This window comes from Siphateles boraxobius, unplaced genomic scaffold (genome assembly GCF_051911475.1).
Source record: "Siphateles boraxobius isolate OS27281-9 unplaced genomic scaffold, OSU_SipBor_1 19, whole genome shotgun sequence".
NCBI lineage: Eukaryota > Metazoa > Chordata > Actinopteri > Cypriniformes > Leuciscidae > Siphateles > Siphateles boraxobius.
The window spans coordinates 9175043-9196897 of NW_027508799.1; the positions used below are offsets into that span (position 1 = coordinate 9175043).

The 21855-nt window shown below is 48.7% G+C and overlaps 13 non-coding genes across 13 annotated transcripts; 9 read left to right on the forward strand and 4 right to left on the reverse strand.

Annotated features, from left to right (window-relative positions):
* The first annotated feature begins 122 nt into the window (after positions 1-122).
* On the forward strand, positions 123-196 carry trnan-guu (transfer RNA asparagine (anticodon GUU)). The gene has a single exon. It is a non-coding gene; the product is annotated as a tRNA-Asn (tRNA).
* A 625-nt stretch (positions 197-821) lies between these two features.
* On the forward strand, positions 822-894 carry trnak-cuu (transfer RNA lysine (anticodon CUU)). Its single transcript has one exon. It is a non-coding gene; the product is annotated as a tRNA-Lys (tRNA).
* A 127-nt stretch (positions 895-1021) lies between these two features.
* Positions 1022-1095, forward strand: trnan-guu (transfer RNA asparagine (anticodon GUU)). The gene has a single exon. It is a non-coding gene; the product is annotated as a tRNA-Asn (tRNA).
* Positions 1096-6369: 5274 nt separating this feature from the next.
* trnaq-uug (transfer RNA glutamine (anticodon UUG)) lies at positions 6370-6441 on the reverse strand. The gene has a single exon. It is a non-coding gene; the product is annotated as a tRNA-Gln (tRNA).
* A 290-nt stretch (positions 6442-6731) lies between these two features.
* On the reverse strand, positions 6732-6805 carry trnai-aau (transfer RNA isoleucine (anticodon AAU)). Its single transcript has one exon. It is a non-coding gene; the product is annotated as a tRNA-Ile (tRNA).
* A 266-nt stretch (positions 6806-7071) lies between these two features.
* Positions 7072-7145, forward strand: trnan-guu (transfer RNA asparagine (anticodon GUU)). Its single transcript has one exon. It is a non-coding gene; the product is annotated as a tRNA-Asn (tRNA).
* A 921-nt stretch (positions 7146-8066) lies between these two features.
* trnan-guu (transfer RNA asparagine (anticodon GUU)) lies at positions 8067-8140 on the forward strand. The gene has a single exon. It is a non-coding gene; the product is annotated as a tRNA-Asn (tRNA).
* Positions 8141-12095: 3955 nt separating this feature from the next.
* trnan-guu (transfer RNA asparagine (anticodon GUU)) lies at positions 12096-12169 on the forward strand. The gene has a single exon. It is a non-coding gene; the product is annotated as a tRNA-Asn (tRNA).
* A 4124-nt stretch (positions 12170-16293) lies between these two features.
* trnak-cuu (transfer RNA lysine (anticodon CUU)) lies at positions 16294-16366 on the forward strand. Its single transcript has one exon. It is a non-coding gene; the product is annotated as a tRNA-Lys (tRNA).
* Positions 16367-16492: 126 nt separating this feature from the next.
* On the forward strand, positions 16493-16566 carry trnan-guu (transfer RNA asparagine (anticodon GUU)). The gene has a single exon. It is a non-coding gene; the product is annotated as a tRNA-Asn (tRNA).
* A 765-nt stretch (positions 16567-17331) lies between these two features.
* On the forward strand, positions 17332-17404 carry trnak-cuu (transfer RNA lysine (anticodon CUU)). Its single transcript has one exon. It is a non-coding gene; the product is annotated as a tRNA-Lys (tRNA).
* Positions 17405-18517: 1113 nt separating this feature from the next.
* Positions 18518-18590, reverse strand: trnaf-gaa (transfer RNA phenylalanine (anticodon GAA)). The gene has a single exon. It is a non-coding gene; the product is annotated as a tRNA-Phe (tRNA).
* A 1711-nt stretch (positions 18591-20301) lies between these two features.
* On the reverse strand, positions 20302-20373 carry trnaq-cug (transfer RNA glutamine (anticodon CUG)). The gene has a single exon. It is a non-coding gene; the product is annotated as a tRNA-Gln (tRNA).
* Positions 20374-21855: the final 1482 nt, after the last annotated feature.

The following is a 21855-nucleotide window of genomic DNA, read 5'->3' on the forward strand; positions in this document are numbered from 1 at the left end:
TATTAGCCCTCTCTCTTCCCAACGGGGTCTCGGTTTCCAGCGTGGAAAGCGAGTCCGCCATTGCCGGAAAAGTCCAGGTCTGCTTTCTTTGATAAGCTAACCCATGGACTGGCTAGCCGTAGGTCTCTGTGGCGCAATCGGTCAGCGCGTTCGGCTGTTAACCGAAAGGTTGGTGGTTCGAGCCCACCCAGGGACGAATGGTGCTTTTCGTTGACGTCCTGCCATGCCACCACCACCACAGCTGCAGAATTTAGCACATGTGTGTCAACTAACACATCCGTGTCATTTCGGACGCATGACACGACGTTTCTTGGCCCCTTTTAGCGTTTACAGCTTGGTCAGTTGCTTTTTGTTCAAAGAAGACAGCGGGTGTTGTGAAAGTTTACATCAGCTTATGTTTGCTGTGGCGCGTGGATGGAATGCTCATGTTTTGTTCCGGGTGGAAACCTATATGTACCAGCATTTTTGCCTCCGGTTGGAGGTTGTGTCCCTCCAACTCTTTGTTGTATGACTCACTTTTGCCTTTGGATATTTGGGGAAGTTTGCCTTCGGTAACCGCTCTCTCACTCGACAGACCGAAACGGAACTTTAGCTCCGGGTTGTGCATATTATTGGCCTGCTCTACTGGGTCAAATTGTATCCCTCAACAATAGATATGGCTCAAACAAACAAAGTACACTCTAAGCCTACCTCTAGGCTTAACCCGGACTTTACCCACAAGAGGCTATGCAAAGCCTGTGCGAAATGTGAGGCTACCTTTCACGGGCGCAATTTAGGCACGGATAAAGACCGGGACCAGCCCGAAGCAATTCACCGCAGTTGCCCGGCTAGCTATGTCGGTAGAGCATGAGACTCTTAATCTCAGGGTCGTGGGTTCGAGCCCCACGTTGGGCGCATCTATTAGCCCTCTCTCTACCCAAAGAGGTCTCGGTTTCCAGTGTGGAAAGCGAGTCAGCCATTGCCGGAAAAGTCCATGTCTGCTTTTTTTTTATAAGTTAACCCATGGACTGGCTCGCCGTAGGTCTCTGTGGCGCAATCGGTCAGAGCGTTTGGCTGTTATCTGAAAGGTTGGTGGTTCGAGCCCACCCAGGGACGAATGGTGGTTTTCGTTGACGTCCTGCCATGCCACCACCAAAACAGCTGCAGAATTTAGCACACGTGTGTCAACTTACACATCCGTGTCATTTCGGACGCATGACACGACGTTTCTTGGCCCCTTTTAGCGTTTACAGCTTGGTCAGTTAATTTAAATGGAGGTGGAAAGACTCCAAGGAGGTGGAGCCACGAGCACAGCGATAGCAGCTGAGCTCCACACCACCCTTCTTCAGTGTGTCTGTCTTCTGGTACAGAGGGAAGCAATCTGGGTCCTGAATACAGGCGATGTGCCTCTGCTGGTCTATCCAGACCTGTTGGATTCCCTCGTGGTCCAGCAGTGGAACACCCAGAGTGTCCCTCCCCTTCTCACTGTCCATCTCATCAATGAGCGCCTTGATCCTCCAGGTGGTCTCCTCCACTCCTCTGACAGTGCAGTGCCAACTCCTTCCTGGTGATCAGCTTATCCAGAGCCTTCTCTGAGACTGGACCAACTCCTCTGGCCTGTAACTCCCCCTGTTTGGCCAACCGTAGAGCAGCGACATCATCTGGATCCAGCTCAAAGATGCACCTGGAAAGCCGAGCCATGAAGGTGCCGTAGAGCTGATGAGCCTCCGTGATGACACCTGCTGCAAAGCGCCGCATGAAGTGCCAAATGTTTAAGCGCACTTGGAGCTCATCCCACTCTATGAACATGGCTCTGACCTGCGCCTGTCTGTGCGCGTGTGGGCTGCAGCAGTCTCTGTCCACATACATGACGGCGGGTGGTGCCACTCCCGCCTCCCTGTACCTCTTCATGAGACCCACCGCCATGGGCCACAATCCATGCCCCTCTGCCGCTGTGAGGACTGACACCAACACCTGGCCGTGCTCATTGCCTACATTAGTGCACCAACCAGCAGTGTTGGCAGCAGCGCCGGCCAGTTTTGTAAAAAAAAAAAAAAACATAGAATAAACAAATGTCAGAAAAATTTAAGATAATAACAATTATTATTACTCAAACTTGACTTTTTATACCTTTTTGGTGGAGTCCATCTTGAGGACAGAGCCAAAGACTGAGGTTATTTTGGCCTTGACCTCAGGTAGCCGCGAGAGGACGTCCCTGGCATACACAGACAACAGCCACTTGGGTTTGGGGATGGGTGGGAGGGGCGGGGGCGCAGAAAAGAGTGGAGGCTCAACGATGGAGGAGTCTGTGAAGGGCTCACAGACAGTGAGGTACTCCAGCGTCCGCTGTGACCACGCTGAAGTGTGTTGCTCCTGCAGCTTTTTGTGAAGCTGTGTGACACTGTTGCCCCGGGTCCTCTCCCGCATCATTATGACTACACGGTAGTCACACGAGTACCTACAGACAGTCAAATAATTCTGTTCAGTGCCACATCTTATTATTTCAATGTTAATATCAGTAAATCAACGTATTTGATTTTATACAGTACAACAAATTACAGTGCATTGCTCTAAATATGAATGTGTTCTACCTGTATGTCAGAATGGCGGGGAATTTTCTGCGGTGTCCCATGTCGAGCTGTCCCAGGATGTCTTCAGACCAGGCTGGATACTTCTTCTTGCACCCTTTGCACTCCAGATACTCTGTGGCCATGTCATACCACCCGTCTATGTCCAGGATATTGCGCACAGTGCGATAAAGGCCAGCAGCTGTCAGCTTGTGGTTATTGCAGGCTGGATGGACACAGACAAGTGGAATGGATCACATCTTCAGCGGCATCCAGAGGAACAGAGGGCGGCAGAAGAAGATATCAGGAGAAGTAGGGGGCTGGGTGAAGACGGTCGGGGGCTGGGGAGGATACCACCAGAAGTTGGGATGTGGCGTCAGCTCAGGCTTCCCTGTTTTTATGTTGGCCCTGAACAGAGTCTTCCTGATCCAGTCCTGCTGTAAAGATGGGAGTTGCTATTTCCAGTGGACAGGAAGCTCTGCAGGTGACTGGGACACCTGGCCAGGGGTCCACAATGCTGGAGGAGCAGGATAAGGGGCAGGAGCAGGGGCAGTATCACGAGCCGGGGCAGGAGCAGGGCCTCTCGAGCCTGCAGTGGCTGGAGCGTAAAAAAACACAACAAAATTATCTTATTGTTTTAGACTTTCATTGCATGACTTTCTCAGCTCTGCTGGACAGCTACTGCGATTACAAGGTTTACTGCAAAGCATGTATGATTAGTAGAGAGACGACATGATGATGAAAAGATGGAAGGAACCAGTGAAAATCATCCTGTTTTTCATCCAAGCACCATTAGAAGAAATACAAGAAGAAAAAAAGATGGGATCAGCCAAGTGTGAAGCGAAGCAGACCAAACACTACAACAGCCACTTATTCCAAGGGGAGATGGGGGGAAGTGTGAGATGACAAGAATGAGCTTTAGTCAGTGATTACGATAAAAAATGAAATAAAACCTTTTACATACACCTTTAAATTCTCTTTTTTCCTTTGAGGATGTTCACTCAAAGAGTGAATGTAGATTGACACCTGAGAAGTGCCATTCCTCTGTGTTGTGAAATAAAATAATATGTAATTTAAAAAATACTGTTTAGTTTTATTTGTAATTGTTTGTAAAATATTGTTTAAGATTTACATACCTTGAGGAAGTTGTTCCTCAGCTTGCGAGGCTACAGTTGCCATCTCCAGGTCATCTTCCTCCTCCAAAAAATCCGTAGCAGCAGAGTCTGTAAAATAACATAAAACACTAAGCACATGTCACCAACACACTTGTATGCGTTAAGTGATACTCACCACATGTAAAGAGCTGTCTCCGGGTTGCGGACTCAGACGCAGGAGGTACACGTGGTCCTGCAGCTGTTGAACACGTATTTTCGTTAGACATATATACTGCATAATATATACTGTAATGATTTTAAAGCTTGCAAATCACTTACAGGGTTTGGCTGGAGACAAAATCTTTTGTGCCAGCTGTGAAGCAGATAAATGCTTCCCCCGCGCCAACAGGGCCTTCACATTGGTCGCCAGCAGTGGCTTGTTCTTAGTGGCAGTAGGTGGAGGAGGAACAGACACAGTGGCAGTGGGCACAGCAGCAGTGAGGACAGATGCAGTGGGCACAGTGGTGGTGGGCACGTGGGCTGGAGCCTGCCTCTTCAGCACGTATGCTTTGAAAAGGGCCATATTGGTGTTAGGCCTGGCCTTTGCCTTCTTCAGGTAGGTGATGAGTGCCTGGGCCTCCTTGCTTGGGTCCTCATACACCTCCTTCATTGACCTACCATTAAAATCCCCAAACTCCACCATCAGACATCCAGAGTCTCCTGTCCTCTGGGCCTCCTGCAGCATGGCCTGTTTTTTCTAATACACCTCCACAGCCTCGCCTACCTCCCTGATCTGCGAGGTGTATCTGAGGAACAGGTGTTTGTTGGCCGACAGCGGGTTGTCCCTCTCCTCCTCCCCCAAAATGCTGCTGACCAGATAGCAGGCATAACCCAGTGAGTTCTCCAGCAGCCACAGGAACCTCTGACCCTGGTGTTTCCCAAACTGGATCTTGCAGTGAGCCAGAAGCAGGAACTGGTCTCCAGGATTCCCTCCATTCTGCCTCACAAAGGCAGTGGCCTCAGCCAGGACCTCCTCCTTACACCTGGCCCTCCCTGCCAACACGATCTCCCTCCTATTGGCCTCCTCAGTTGGCCCCATAAGGAGTCGACCCTCAGAGGTTCTTCGTAAAACCGGGTATGCATACATAATCTGAAAGGACACAGGCATAAACAGAATGTTACATAGCTGTCATATTCCAACTGAAAGTATTTTACTACAGCATTTGTTTTTTTATGTAATTAATTATTATAATATTATAATAATTAATGATTATTATTATTATGAGCATAAGCATTATTGTTTTTTATACAACTGTGAATAACTTTGAATTGCCTTGTGTACAAATTGTAAATAGTGTGATGAACTTATTAATAAGAAAATAAATAACACTTTCTTGCTGGTATCATGCCATGCTTAAATCATTTTGTTTTTTTTAGCTTTTGTGGCAGAGATTACTAAGAAACACCAAATATAACATAAAGGCGTTTATGACAATTCATAATAATATGATCATCAAACAGATCTAAAACTTAAAATGGTATATCAAATCGTTTTGGTATATCTTTTATAACATAGTTGAGAATCATTTGTTGAAACAAAAAAACACTTGTTTTTGCCTATTCATGTCTTTTTAAATATGTATAACATAGTATTTAAAAAGAGAACATAAATATGTATACTGGTGTATAACATAATATAGTATAACATATATGAAATAAACTTTTTTTTTAAAGGTTTTAGTAAAAATCTTCTTGTGCTCAAAATAATGTAATGAATGACACAAAAAAACAACAACAAAATTAACAACGACAAAAAAATGGTTTAAGGAGGATATAGCTTAATTAGCGGTCGGCTAATTATCTTGACAGTAGTGACATGTTTTTTACTGTATATCATGGTTAAGTTGCAGGTTCACATGTACAGAAGAAAACGTGTGCTATTACACGCTAGCTAGCTTTATTGGCATGTTTAATTGTCTAAAAACAAACACTGTTTATGAATAAATAATGATCGATTATACAGTCGTGAAGAATAGACTTACCTGTTGAAAAGATTGCAAAGATGACGATAATAATAGCGGTCGCCGATTGGTCAAAAGTAAGCCACAGGAGCAGAGCCAGGAGAGAAACGCGATTGGTCAAAAGTAAGCCACAGGAGAGAAAGGCGATTGGTCAAAAGTAAGCCACAGGAGAGAACGCGATTGGTCAAAAGTAAGCCACAGCAGAGAAACACAATTGGCTCACGTGGGCTTACTTTGGGCTTACTTTGGCTCAATCGGTAGGAAGCAGTAGGCGCAAGCGAGAGGTGGCGGGATCGATGCCTGCATTCTCCAGTGCTGTCCATCCTTTTTACGCCCCCCTTCAAGGGGCACTACTTAGATGAGCTCTTGCGGCTCAGTGCTGCCGAAAAAGTTTTTTCGAACGAGGTACTGTACACATTCCTGGCAAAAGCAGGTCCCACCGAGATTTGAACTCGGATCGCTGATTTCAGAGCCCAGAGTGCTAACCATTATACCATGGAACCTTGGCGTGTGTCAACTTTTCCCATGATCAGCAGAGATTTAAGTCATTGAGTCCAGAAGCACGATAGCAAGGAGCAAACGAAGCCTTTGCTTTTTAAGCCCATGTTTCCCCAATTCCGACTCGGTTTGAGAGTGCCAATTTCACCGCCACGTCAGCAGTTGCGCATCACCTCTGTTTTTTCCCTCCCTTCTGCAAAGAACCTAAATATGTTCCACCGAGATTTGAACTCGGATCGCTGGATTCAAAGCCCAGAGTGCTAACCATTACACCATGGAACCAACATAACTTGCAAGCTGGCTGTCTGAGAGGCAGATAGCGATGAGGCTAGGTGGATTCAGGTAGATAGGAGATGGCTTTTGGTCAATTGCCCACTTTGACTAAGAGAGGAAGACGTGGTTCCTTTGCCGAACCCCGGGATTGAACCAGGGACCATTAGTTCTTCAGTCTAACGCTCTCCAAACTGAGCTATTTCGGCCAGGTACTTGTGTGGTTTAGCCAGCAGTGATGTCTGGGAGACCGCACGTCATTTTCGAGAACAGCAGAGCGAAGGTCCCAGAGAGACAATGAGTGGCCCATACGGGGATCGAACCCGCGACCTTGGCGTTATTAGCACCACGCTCTAACCAACTGAGCTAACCTGCCTCTCTCTGGCATATTTTATCCCCAATTTCTCAGAAATATCCTGGTGGCCCTAATCAGGCTGAAGAGATTAAAAGCAAAGCATAATAATGGGCTCGTCCGGGATTTGAAGCTTATTAATAGGATGAAGCTAATAGGATTTGAGCCTATTAGCCCTCTCTCTTCCCAACGGGGTCTCGGTTTCCAGCGTGGAAAGCGAGTCCGCCATTACCGGAAAAGTCCAGGTCTGCTTTCTTTTATAAGCTAACCCATGGACTGGCTTGCCGTAGGTCTCTGTGGCGCAATCGGTCAGCGAGTTTGGCTGTTAACCGAAAGGTTGGTGGTTCGAGCCCAACCAGGGACGAATGGTGCTTTTCGTTGACGTCCTGCCATGCAACCACCAACACAGCTGCAGAATTTAGCACACGTGTGTCCACTAACACATCCGTGTCATTTCGGACGCATGACACAAGTTTCTTGGCCCCTTTTAGTGTTTACAGCTTGGTCAGTTGCTTTGTGTTCAAAGAAGACAGCGGCTGTTGTGAAAGTTTACATCAGCTTATGTTTGCTGTGGCGCGTGGATGGAATGCTCATGTTTTGTTCCCGGTGGTGGAGGCCTGTGTTCCAGAGAGGTCATCGAGCGTTGTACACCATCGAGCATCCGTAATAACTTCCGACATTGATCGAACGTGGATTTTGTTCTCATAAGGAGGGCACGGGTAACTTGTAACCTATCAGGCTCTCAGGCATGAGGTCAATCGATTCGGCATAGGCCTATATGTACTAGCGTTTTTGCTTCCGGTTGGAGGTTGTGTCCCTCCAACTCTTTGTTGTATGGCTCACTTTTGCCTTTTGATATTTGGAGAAGTTTGCCTTCGGTAACCGCTCTTTCACTCGACAGACCGAAACGGAACTTTAGCTCCGGGTTGTGCATATTATTGGCCTGCTCTACTGGGTTAAATTGTATCCCCCAATAACAAATATGGCTCAAACAAACAAAGCACACTCTAAGCCTACCTCTAGGCTTAACCCTGATTTTACCCGCAAGAGGCTATGCCAAGCCTGTGCGAAATGTGAGGCTCCCTTTCACGGGCGCAATTTAGGCAGTTGCCCGGCTAGCTCAGTCGGTGTAGCATGAGACTCTTAATCTCAGGGTCGTGGGTTCGAGGCCACGTTGGGTGCATCTATTAGCCCTCTCTCTTCCCAACGGGGTCTCGGTTTCCAGCGTGGAAAAGGCTAGGTCTGCTTTTTTTTAGAATCAAACCCATGGACTGGCTCGCCGTAGGTCTCTGTGGCGCAATCGGTCAGCGCGTTCGGCTGTTAACCGAAAGGTTGGTGGTTCGAGCCCACCCAGGGACGAATGGTGTTTTTCGTTGACGTCCTGCCATGCCACCACTGGCATGTGGATGCCATACCACCTCTGGAAGGTCAGGCTGTCCTGTCCTGTGTGTGGGAGACAGCTCACAGGCTATGGGGCACACAAGAAAGCCCGTCAGGTTCTGGATGTGGACCAGTACTACCTTATGATCACGGAGGCTCTCTGGTGCAGTGGGTGCAAAACGGCCTTAATTTCCACCAGCAAGGCCATCTTGGACCAGCTGGACTTAGCCCAAAGACTGGAATTTAGGCTGATCCTAACTCGAAAGTGAGTATACTGAGATTACTTAGCTTGTGTAACAAATGTTTGTCATTTAAAACACAATTGAGATGAGCTGGTTTTAATGTTTGTGTCTTTCTGTCTCTCTTTCCCTTTGTTTTATTCAGGTATGCCTGTGACATGCGGGTCATAAGGTTCCTGAGGGAGAGGGCCCTGGGCAACAGCCCCTCTCGCTTAGTGAGGCAGCTGCGGGAGAACCACAGCGAGGAGTGGCTGTGCCGATAACTTGGAGTGGCTTTGCGAATACCTTGGTGCCTGCTCAGACTTCATCTCCCAGCCAAGCCTGCTCCCTGTGAGGTTTCAGGAGCCACCTGAGCCCGAAACTATCCCCTCCCACAGGTGGATGCTGGCTGTTTATGGGTGAGATATCTTGTGCAGGATTGACCACATTAAAGCCAGCATAACGTCCACATATGGCTGCATTCTGAAGATGGACTCAACCAAAAAGGTAACTATTTTTACATTTCAATCAAAAGAATTGAAAATACACCATTAGTAGTAGTACAGTAGTATGTATGTAATGTTCCATATATAAATAATTTAGCATCACTCACTGTCTTTTCTGTGTGATTACAGATCACAAAGAAGCTGTCGGGGTTTGCAAAGGGGACAGCTATGGGGCTAACATCTGTCAGCAATGAGGTGGGCCAGATCCTCATTAGTGTTCTGACAGCTCAGGAGGGTCCAGCCCTGGACCGAATGGCAGCTGACCTCATCCGGAGGTACACTGATGCGGGTGTGGCTCCGCCTCAGCTCCTCTATGTGGACTGCTACTGCTGTCGGGAGGGCACTGGGCAGACCAAGTTCAAGCAGCGATTTGGTGGGTGGCCAGACTTGGTGGTGAAGCTGGACATCTACCATTTCATGCGGCGACTGGCAGCTGGGTGCACTAAAGATGCACATCCTCTTTACCCCATTTTCATGGCACGCATGTCTTGCTGCATTTTTGAATGGGACAGTGGGGATGTGTCTCTGCTGAGGCAGGCCAAGAGGGAGCAGCTGAAACATGAAGGTGTCCCTGGTATCACCGACACTATGGTGGACCAACGGATCACCAAGGATGAATTGGCCCTGCACTGCCGAAGGCGGACAAGAGGAGAGCAGCAACACCTTCTTGGTGTCCCTCTCTTGGACCAGGAGAGGATGCAGCACATCTGGCAAGTCCAGATGAGGCACGTAAAGTGCATTCAGGATGAACCAGGTGTGCTGCTCTACACACAGACTGGCACCACCACCAAAGATGGTATTGTGCTGCCAAAATACAGATGCGCAAGGGGCTCCACATCACTGGAGTCCTTTCATCTACACTTGAACAGGTTCATTCAAGGTCAGTATAAATCATTATTCATCAGAAATATTAAGGGTGACTCAATGAATGTCTTTCAAATAGCATAGCACAAAAAAAGTAATGTAACGTTATTGATCTTATCTAAAGGAACAAGCGCCAACAGCTTAAATTTCCAGCTGTACCTCCTGGAAGGCTTGAACAGGTGGAATCAGGACCGTAAAATGGCATCTCTGGCAGGCACACCTCCGTCCCTGTTAAGCTACTCCGGGGACCTGGTGCACTGTGTCAACACCCACAGTGTTAAGGTACTTGGGAGACAGCTTGTACCGTCTTTTCAGACACCATCTGTCTATACTGGTGAGTTTCAGCTTTAAATTGCTTTTTAGATTAAATAAAAATAGAATATTTATATTATTTTTCTGAAAACTGATTTCCCTCTACTGTGTTCTCCTGTCTGTCCCAGGTGAACTCATAGGTATAGATTACCTGTACCGTCAAACAGGGCAGGCCATGCAGGACGTGGATCCTGACTCTGAGGTGACAGAACAGATGTTGGAGGATGTGGGCACGGAGGAGGAGTTGGAGGATGAGGGATTCGGAGATGTCAGTTTGGACCTTAACCTGGATCCCACTATTGAGGTGCTGGACCTGTCCCCTGGCTCATCACCCACCACAATCAGCGTAGCCAGCAATCCTGCCTCTGTCCAGACTGGGTCTGCTAACAACACCACAGCAGCACCTAATCAACAACTGGTAACTATTCTTAATAATAAAAGTACAAGTAGTATTATTTGTATAGCACTATTAACTTTATTTGTATAGCACAATGAAAAGAAAAATAGAAACAAACTAAATACCATTAATACAATCTAAAGAGTAAATAGATTAATAAAAAAGCAAAGTAAAAAAGATAAATTAAATTCCATAAACATGTTTTTTTCCCCCTTTTTTCAGTCTTACAACTGGATGACCAGGGTGCCCTCTGGTCCATCCTCTGCCACAACCACCTACGCCGCCTCTGGTCCATCTGCCATGACTGGTCCATACTCCCCGACCACCCACGCCGCCTCTGGTCCATCCACCATGACCACCCACAGCGCCTCTGGTCCATCCACCATGACCACTCACAGCGCCTCTGGTCCATCCTCCACGACCGCCTACGCCGCCTCTGGTCCATCCACCATGACCACCCACAGCACCTCTGGTCCATCCACCATGACCACTCACAGCGCCCCTGGTCCATCCTCCACGACCACCTACGCCGCCTCTGGTCCATCTGCCATGACTGGTCCATCCTCCACGACCACCCACGCCGCCTCTGGTCCATCCACCATGACCACCCACAGCGCCTCTAGTCCATCCACCTTGACCACTCACAGCGCCTCTGGTCCATCCTCCACGACCATCTACGCCGCCTCTGGTCCATCTGCCATGACTGGTCCATCCTCCACGACCACCTACGCCGCCTCTGGTCCATCCACCATGACCACCCACAGCGCCTCTGGTCCATCCACCATGACCACTCACAGCGCCTCTGGTCCATCCTCCACGACCACCTACGCCGCCTCTGGTCCATCTGCCATGACTGGTCCATCCTCCACGACCACCCACGCCGCCTCTGGTCCATCCACCATGACCACCCACGCCGCCTCTGGTCCATCCACCATGACCACCCACAGCGCCTCTGGTCCATCCACCATGACCACCCGCAGCGCCTCTGGTCCATCCGCCACAACCACCCACACCGCCTCTAGTCCATCCAACATGACCACCCACGCCGCCTCTGGTCCATCTGCCCTGACCACCCACACCGCCTCTGGTCCATCTGCCATGACCACCTACCTCTCCATCCTTTCTCTCCCGACCACTCTCACTGTCTCTGTTGGTGCAGCCACTGCTCCTCCAGCAGTGCAACCAGTGCCTGAGCAACCGCTGGTAAGACTTTTTGTGACAAGTACATTGTGATGGTTGTGTTGTTCTTCTGCTTGTGATATTGTATCTTTTTAACATTGATTTACTCTTATATTTTACCAGGCTGTGGATGAGCGCAGTGTACCAAGGATAGAGAGAGTGGACAACCTGGCAGGCTACTTGGTGGGGCTTAGGGTGGTAACCCTGATTTTACCCGCAAGAGGCTATGCCAAGCCTGTGCGAAATGTGAGGCTCCCTTTCACGGGCGCAATTTAGGCAGTTGCCCGGCTAGCTCAGTCGGTGTAGCATGAGACTCTTAATCTCAGGGTCGTGGGTTCGAGGCCACGTTGGGTGCATCTATTAGCCCTCTCTCTTCCCAACGGGGTCTCGGTTTCCAGCGTGGAAAAGGCTAGGTCTGCTTTTTTTTAGAATCAAACCCATGGACTGGCTCGCCGTAGGTCTCTGTGGCGCAATCGGTCAGCGCGTTCGGCTGTTAACCGAAAGGTTGGTGGTTCGAGCCCACCCAGGGACGAATGGTGTTTTTCGTTGACGTCCTGCCATGCCACCACTGGCATGTGGATGCCATACCACCTCTGGAAGGTCAGGCTGTCCTGTCCTGTGTGTGGGAGACAGCTCACAGGCTATGGGGCACACAAGAAAGCCCGTCAGGTTCTGGATGTGGACCAGTACTACCTTATGATCACGGAGGCTCTCTGGTGCAGTGGGTGCAAAACGGCCTTAATTTCCACCAGCAAGGCCATCTTGGACCAGCTGGACTTAGCCCAAAGACTGGAATTTAGGCTGATCCTAACTCGAAAGTGAGTATACTGAGATTACTTAGCTTGTGTAACAAATGTTTGTCATTTAAAACACAATTGAGATGAGCTGGTTTTAATGTTTGTGTCTTTCTGTCTCTCTTTCCCTTTGTTTTATTCAGGTATGCCTGTGACATGCGGGTCATAAGGTTCCTGAGGGAGAGGGCCCTGGGCAACAGCCCCTCTCGCTTAGTGAGGCAGCTGCGGGAGAACCACAGCGAGGAGTGGCTGTGCCGATAACTTGGAGTGGCTTTGCGAATACCTTGGTGCCTGCTCAGACTTCATCTCCCAGCCAAGCCTGCTCCCTGTGAGGTTTCAGGAGCCACCTGAGCCCGAAACTATCCCCTCCCACAGGTGGATGCTGGCTGTTTATGGGTGAGATATCTTGTGCAGGATTGACCACATTAAAGCCAGCATAACGTCCACATATGGCTGCATTCTGAAGATGGACTCAACCAAAAAGGTAACTATTTTTACATTTCAATCAAAAGAATTGAAAATACACCATTAGTAGTAGTACAGTAGTATGTATGTAATGTTCCATATATAAATAATTTAGCATCACTCACTGTCTTTTCTGTGTGATTACAGATCACAAAGAAGCTGTCGGGGTTTGCAAAGGGGACAGCTATGGGGCTAACATCTGTCAGCAATGAGGTGGGCCAGATCCTCATTAGTGTTCTGACAGCTCAGGAGGGTCCAGCCCTGGACCGAATGGCAGCTGACCTCATCCGGAGGTACACTGATGCGGGTGTGGCTCCGCCTCAGCTCCTCTATGTGGACTGCTACTGCTGTCGGGAGGGCACTGGGCAGACCAAGTTCAAGCAGCGATTTGGTGGGTGGCCAGACTTGGTGGTGAAGCTGGACATCTACCATTTCATGCGGCGACTGGCAGCTGGGTGCACTAAAGATGCACATCCTCTTTACCCCATTTTCATGGCACGCATGTCTTGCTGCATTTTTGAATGGGACAGTGGGGATGTGTCTCTGCTGAGGCAGGCCAAGAGGGAGCAGCTGAAACATGAAGGTGTCCCTGGTATCACCGACACTATGGTGGACCAACGGATCACCAAGGATGAATTGGCCCTGCACTGCCGAAGGCGGACAAGAGGAGAGCAGCAACACCTTCTTGGTGTCCCTCTCTTGGACCAGGAGAGGATGCAGCACATCTGGCAAGTCCAGATGAGGCACGTAAAGTGCATTCAGGATGAACCAGGTGTGCTGCTCTACACACAGACTGGCACCACCACCAAAGATGGTATTGTGCTGCCAAAATACAGATGCGCAAGGGGCTCCACATCACTGGAGTCCTTTCATCTACACTTGAACAGGTTCATTCAAGGTCAGTATAAATCATTATTCATCAGAAATATTAAGGGTGACTCAATGAATGTCTTTCAAATAGCATAGCACAAAAAAAGTAATGTAACGTTATTGATCTTATCTAAAGGAACAAGCGCCAACAGCTTAAATTTCCAGCTGTACCTCCTGGAAGGCTTGAACAGGTGGAATCAGGACCGTAAAATGGCATCTCTGGCAGGCACACCTCCGTCCCTGTTAAGCTACTCCGGGGACCTGGTGCACTGTGTCAACACCCACAGTGTTAAGGTACTTGGGAGACAGCTTGTACCGTCTTTTCAGACACCATCTGTCTATACTGGTGAGTTTCAGCTTTAAATTGCTTTTTAGATTAAATAAAAATAGAATATTTATATTATTTTTCTGAAAACTGATTTCCCTCTACTGTGTTCTCCTGTCTGTCCCAGGTGAACTCATAGGTATAGATTACCTGTACCGTCAAACAGGGCAGGCCATGCAGGACGTGGATCCTGACTCTGAGGTGACAGAACAGATGTTGGAGGATGTGGGCACGGAGGAGGAGTTGGAGGATGAGGGATTCGGAGATGTCAGTTTGGACCTTAACCTGGATCCCACTATTGAGGTGCTGGACCTGTCCCCTGGCTCATCACCCACCACAATCAGCGTAGCCAGCAATCCTGCCTCTGTCCAGACTGGGTCTGCTAACAACACCACAGCAGCACCTAATCAACAACTGGTAACTATTCTTAATAATAAAAGTACAAGTAGTATTATTTGTATAGCACTATTAACTTTATTTGTATAGCACAATGAAAAGAAAAATAGAAACAAACTAAATACCATTAATACAATCTAAAGAGTAAATAGATTAATAAAAAAGCAAAGTAAAAAAGATAAATTAAATTCCATAAACATGTTTTTTTCCCCCTTTTTTCAGTCTTACAACTGGATGACCAGGGTGCCCTCTGGTCCATCCTCTGCCACAACCACCTACGCCGCCTCTGGTCCATCTGCCATGACTGGTCCATACTCCCCGACCACCCACGCCGCCTCTGGTCCATCCACCATGACCACCCACAGCGCCTCTGGTCCATCCACCATGACCACTCACAGCGCCTCTGGTCCATCCTCCACGACCGCCTACGCCGCCTCTGGTCCATCCACCATGACCACCCACAGCACCTCTGGTCCATCCACCATGACCACTCACAGCGCCCCTGGTCCATCCTCCACGACCACCTACGCCGCCTCTGGTCCATCTGCCATGACTGGTCCATCCTCCACGACCACCCACGCCGCCTCTGGTCCATCCACCATGACCACCCACAGCGCCTCTAGTCCATCCACCTTGACCACTCACAGCGCCTCTGGTCCATCCTCCACGACCATCTACGCCGCCTCTGGTCCATCTGCCATGACTGGTCCATCCTCCACGACCACCTACGCCGCCTCTGGTCCATCCACCATGACCACCCACAGCGCCTCTGGTCCATCCACCATGACCACTCACAGCGCCTCTGGTCCATCCTCCACGACCACCTACGCCGCCTCTGGTCCATCTGCCATGACTGGTCCATCCTCCACGACCACCCACGCCGCCTCTGGTCCATCCACCATGACCACCCACGCCGCCTCTGGTCCATCCACCATGACCACCCACAGCGCCTCTGGTCCATCCACCATGACCACCCGCAGCGCCTCTGGTCCATCCGCCACAACCACCCACACCGCCTCTAGTCCATCCAACATGACCACCCACGCCGCCTCTGGTCCATCTGCCCTGACCACCCACACCGCCTCTGGTCCATCTGCCATGACCACCTACCTCTCCATCCTTTCTCTCCCGACCACTCTCACTGTCTCTGTTGGTGCAGCCACTGCTCCTCCAGCAGTGCAACCAGTGCCTGAGCAACCGCTGGTAAGACTTTTTGTGACAAGTACATTGTGATGGTTGTGTTGTTCTTCTGCTTGTGATATTGTATCTTTTTAACATTGATTTACTCTTATATTTTACCAGGCTGTGGATGAGCGCAGTGTACCAAGGATAGAGAGAGTGGACAACCTGGCAGGCTACTTGGTGGGGCTTAGGGTGGAAACTGGGCAAACTCTGAGCCACCAGCAGGCCAGTACCATTATTGCCCTATGGCAAAGCCTGCTTCCGTATGACCAGCAGAGAGTGACGTACGCTGCCCGGCACCAGGTGCGTCTTACAACAGGACGCTCCAGGTGCTCAAAAACCAAGCCTAAATTCACGCCTGGTGTGGACAGCATGACCCGTTGCGTCCTTGGGTCAACAGGATCCCCTGCTCAGTGGCCAGACTGTTGCCGCCTGGTAGAGTCTATCTTTGTTAAACTGTGTGATATTCACAGGAGCCCAAAAAAATTGGGAAATCATGCCGTAACAAGATGGACTCTAATTCTGAGGGACTAGAAGCCTGTGCGAAATGTAAGGCTCCCTTTCACGGGCGCAATTTAGGCACGGATAAAGACCACAGCCAGCCCGAAGCAGTTCACCAAAGTTGCCCGGCTAGCTCAGTCGGTAGAGCATGAGACTCTTAATCTCAGGGTCTTGGGTTCGAGCCCCACGTTGGGCGCATCTATTAGCCCTATCTCTTCCCAACGGGGTCTCGGTTTCCAGCGTGGAAAGCGAGTCCGCCATTGCCGGTAAAGTCCAGGTCTGCTTTTTGTTATAAGTTAACCCATGGACTGGCTCGCCGTAGATCTCTCTGGCGCAATCGGTCAGCGCGTTCGGCTGTTAACCGAAAGGTTGGTGGTTCGAGCCCACCCAGGGACGAATGGTGTTTTTCGTTGACGTCCTGCCATGCCACAACCAACCCAGCTGCAGAATTTAGCACATGTGTGTCAACTAACACATCCGTGTCATTTCGGACGCATGACACGACGTTTCTTGGCCCCTTTTAGTGTTTACAGCTTGGTCAGTTGCTTTTTGTTCAAAGAAGACAGCGGGTGTTGTGAAAGTTTACATCAGCTTATGTTTGCTGTGGCGCGTGGATGGAATGCTCATGTTTTGTTCCGGGTGGTGGAGGTCTATGTTCCAGAGAGGTCCTGCTCAAAACTCCTTTTAAAACACCATCGAGCATCCGTAATAACTTCCGACATTGATCGAACGTGGATTTTGTTCTCATAAGGCTCTCAGGCATGAGGTCAATCGATTCGGCAAAGGCCTATATGTACCAGCATTTTTGCCTCCGGTTGGAGGTTGTGTCCCTCCAACTCTTTGTTGTATGACTCACTTTTGCCTTTGGATATTTGGGGAAGTTTGCCTTCGGTAACCGCTCTCTCACTCGACAGACCGAAACGGAACTTTAGCTCCGGGTTGTGCATATTATTGGCCTGCTCTACTGGGTCAAATTGTATCCCCCAACAACAGATATGGCTCAAACAAACAAAGTACACTCTAAGCCTACCTCTAGGCTTAACCCGGACTTTACCCACAAGAGGCTATGCAAAGCCTGTGCGAAATGTGAGGCTACCTTTCACGGGCGCAATTTAGGCACGGATAAAGACCGGGACCAGCCCGAAGCAATTCACCGCAGTGGCCCGGCTAGCTATGTCGGTAGAGCATGAGACTCTTAATCTCAGGGTCGTGGGTTCGAGCCCCACGTTGGGCGCATCTATTAGCCCTCTCTCTACCCAAAGAGGTCTCGGTTTCCAGTGTGGAAAGCGAGTCAGCCATTGCCGGAAAAGTCCATGTCTGCTTTTTTTTTTATAAGTTAACCCATGTTAACTTATAATGTGCCAATTTCACCGCCACATCAGCAGTTGCGCATCACCTCTGTTTTTTACCTCCCTTCCGCAAAGAACCTAAAAAGGTTCCACCGAGATTTTAACTCGGATCGCTGGATTCAAAGCCTAGAGTGCTAACCATTAAAACATGGAAACAACACACCCTGCTGGCTGGCTGTCTGAGAGGCAAATAGCGATGAGGCTAGGTGGAATCAGGTGGACAGGAGGTGGCGTTTGGTCAATGGACCGCCTCGACTAAAAGAGACGGACATGGTTCCTCTGCCGAAACGGAACCAGGGACCTTTAGATCTTCAGTCTAACGCTCTCCCAACTGAGCTATTTCAGGCAGGTCTTCTTGTGGTTTAGCCAGCAGCGATGTCTGGGAGACCTCCCGTCATTTTCGAGAAGAGCAGAGCGAAAGTCCCAGAGAGAAAATGAGTGGCCCGTACGGGGATCGAACCCGTGGCCTTGGCGTTATTAGCAACACGCTCTAACCAACAGCTAACCGGCCTCTCTCTGTCACATTTTTTCCCAAATTTCTCAGAAATATCCTGGTTGCCCTAATCAGGCTGAAGAGATTAAAAGCAAAGCCTAACAATGGGCTCGTCCGGGATTTGAACCCATGGACCTCTCGCACCCTAAGCGAGAATCATACCCCGATAGCAAGGAGCAAATGAAACCTTTGCTTTTTAAGCCCAAATTTCCTCAATTCCGACTCGGTTTGAGAGTGCCAATTTCACCGCCACATCAGCAGTTGCGCATCACGTCTGTTTTTTGCCTCCATTCCAGAAAGAACCTAAAAAGGTTCCACCGAGATTTTAACTCGGATCGCTGGATTTAAAGCCTAGAGTGCTAACCATTACACTATGGAACCAACACACCCTGCTGGCTGGCTGTCTGAGAGGCAGATAGCGATGAGGCCAGGTGAAATCAGGTAGACAGAAGCTGGCGTTTGGTCAATGGACCGCCTCGACTAAAAGAGGCGGACGTGGTTCCTCTGCCGAAACCCGGGATTGAACCAGGGACCTTTAGATCTTCAGTCTAACGCTCTCCCAACTGAGCTATTTCGGCCAGGTCATCATGTCGTTTAGCCAGCAGGGATGTCTGGGAGACCGCCCGTCCTTTTCGAGAAGAGCAGAGCGAAGGTCCCAGAGAGAAAATGAGTGGAACTTATGGGGATCGAAACCGCGACCTTGACCTAGCACCACGCTCTAACCAACTGAGCTAACCGGCCTCTCTCTGTCACATTTTATCCCCAGTTTCTCAGAAATATCCGGGTTGCCCTAATCAGGCTGAAGAGATTAAAAGCAAAGCCTAATAATGGGGTCGCCCGTGATTTGAACCCGGGAGCTCTCGCACCCTAAGCGAGAATCATACCCCTAGACCAGGGGTTGGCAACCTAAGGCACACGTGCCAACACTGGCACGCGGAGGGTTAATCGCTGGCACGCAAGCAAGCGCGAGAGGGGTGTATGTATTTCATTCAGATAAAGTAGCCTACCTCCCACATATACAGATCTACTTATTGATGTAATAATTCCTTGTAGTAACAGCTTGTTTTATTAACTTAAGTTAGGAGTTATTAATATTATTAAAGTGTGAGTATTAAACTGCACAAGTCAATGAAAGCGTGCAGCTCTAACAAACCATTGGTCAGAGTGGTCGCGCTGACCACTGTGCATCAGCGCAAACAAGTTATCCAACTGACACCTTAAAGCTCGTTCCGCTGTAAATAGTTAATGCTATAAATTTCAACCAAGTGTAAAGAGTCCTTATTAAACATTCCATACATATTAAAATGACTGCGATGCATGTGGAAACTCCGTTCATGCGTACCTGATCACTTCATGTTTTTTCTCTGATTAGAAAGCTATCCAATCGTGAGACAAATGCCCTCTGATTGAGAGCACACTTTTACATATTCCAGATGAAAATGAACAAAATGCATACATGCATTATATATGCTTGTTGAAGTCACAAATGTAAATTTTACTCCTCCCACATTGGTAAAAAAAAAAACCATGCGAGTGTTATAACGGCTCCCGGTTTATAGATATGACAGCGCTGCTGCAACACGCATCTCTTCAGCAAGCCGACGTGCAAACTGCGCAAATGAAACTGAAAGTTTAGCTTACATTCTGAAGCTCAACACACAGTTGTCTTCATTAAAAGTAGTGAGATGCAGTTATGTTGCCAAGTGGAAGTTTAACACTTTTAACAAAACTGAAAGAAGTCAGTAAAAACACGAATGACCAGGTCCAATCTGTTCTTCAAAGTCTAATTTAGGCCTGAAAACAAAGATGACAAATCTAAAACAAATTTCATGAGAAACATTTTAATTTCTGTACCATTTCTGTGTTAGCCATTATGAATATTTAAAATATGTTTATGTTTATTTAAACATGGGGGGGAGGGGGGGTTATGGCACACTGATGAACTCGGAAACTTAAAAATGGCACTTTATGACAAATAGGTTGCCGACCCCTGCCCTAGACCAACGAGGCGAAACATATGTCCTCCCCGCTGCTGCCGGGCCGCAAACATTTCCGCTTGCATGACTTAAAGCGCAATATTTTAATTAAATCTACAATTAAAAGGTAGCCAGTGCAAAGTTGCCAGCACAGAGGAAATGCGGCCTCTTTTGTTTGTGGTCATTGGAAATCACGCTGCAGCACCTGCACACGTGCTAGGGATCGCGCCTGGCCTTTGTCTTCGAGAGCGATGGACACCTTCTCTCCATCATCGAGGGGAATTAGCTCAAATCGTAGAGCGCTACCAAAAGCAGGTCCCACCGAGATTTGAACTCGGATCGCTGGATTCAGAGCCCAGAGTGCTAACCATTACACCATGGAACCTTGGCATGTGTCAACTTTTCCCATGAGCACCAGAGAGTTAAGTCATTCAGTCCAGAAGCGAGATAGCAAGGAGCAAATGAAGCCTTTGCTTTTTAAGCCCATGTTTCCCCAATTCCAGTGCATTCTCCAGTGCTGTTCATCCTTTTTGCGCCCCCCTTCAAGGGGCACTCCCTAGATGAGCTCTTGCGGCTCAGTGCTGCCGAAAAGGTTTTTTCGAACGAGGTACTGCACACATTCCTGGCAAAAGCAATCCCACCGAGATTTGAACTCGGATCGCTAGATTCAGAGCCCAGAGTGCTAACCATTACACCATGTTTCCCCAATTCCGACTAGGTTTGAGAGTGCCAATTTCACCACCTTGTCAGCAGTTGCGCATCACCTCTGTTTTTCCCTCCCTTCCGCAAAGAAACTAAAAAGGTTCCGGACGTGGTAACTGTAGTAAACAAAGCGGCGATACCAGCTCACTTTTTTCCTTATCAGTGCAAAAGAGACTCAAATTACTCTGTTGATTTTGATCTTACATATAAGTGCTGTACATCATTACATCCTGTTAAGTGTCTATTTTTTGTGGGTACTCACAATAAAAACAAAGTGTTGTGCTTTTCGTCAAATAAAGAAAAATAAACATGATGCGCGTTTTACCTTCTCTCGTCACTGAGGATCATTCTGAAACGCGTCCGAAAAATGAACTGTAACTCCTAGTCACAGTTTATTCCGCTTGCATGTCTTAAAGTGCAATATTTTAATTAAATCTACAATTAAAAAGTAGCCAGGGCTAAGTTGCCAGCACAGAGGAAATGCGGCCTCTTTTGTTTGTGGTAATTGGAAATCACGCTGCAGCACATGCACACGTGCTAGGGATCGCGCCTCGCCTTTGTCTTCGAGAGCGATGGATACCTTCTCTCCATCATCGAGGGGAATTAGCTCAAATGGTAGAGCGCTACCAAAAGCAGGTCCCACCGAGATTTGAACTCGGATCGCTGGATTCAGAGCCCAGAGTGCTTCTTATGCTGTCCATCGATTTCGAAGATGACGTCACTTCTAGGATGCATTATTGGAGTGTTGGTGCAACCGCTGCTGACGGCGGTGCCATTGAAGGTGACTGTGAAGCCCAATCAGAGAGCCACATGTCCTACTGCAGTAATGACAAGTGAATGCTGATTCTGGGTGTGGATATAGTTGTGGCTGTGCGCGTTTAAGTCTGCGCTGATGTAGCTCGGTTCTATGTTGGGCACGCTTTAATTCGATCTGTTGGGCCCCCAGATCACATGCAGAACTCCATGCCTGATGGTTGGCAGCTTTTGTTTCCAGAACTCCAGGGCTGATGCCACAGCTTTTCAGGGTCTCCTTGAGATGATCCTTGTATCGACGCTTCTGACCCCCAGGTCTCCTGTTGGCTGCATGTATCTGTCCATAGAGGACTTGCCGGGGAAGGCGGTGGGAGGGCATGCGGATAACGTGTCCGATCCATCGCAGTTGCCG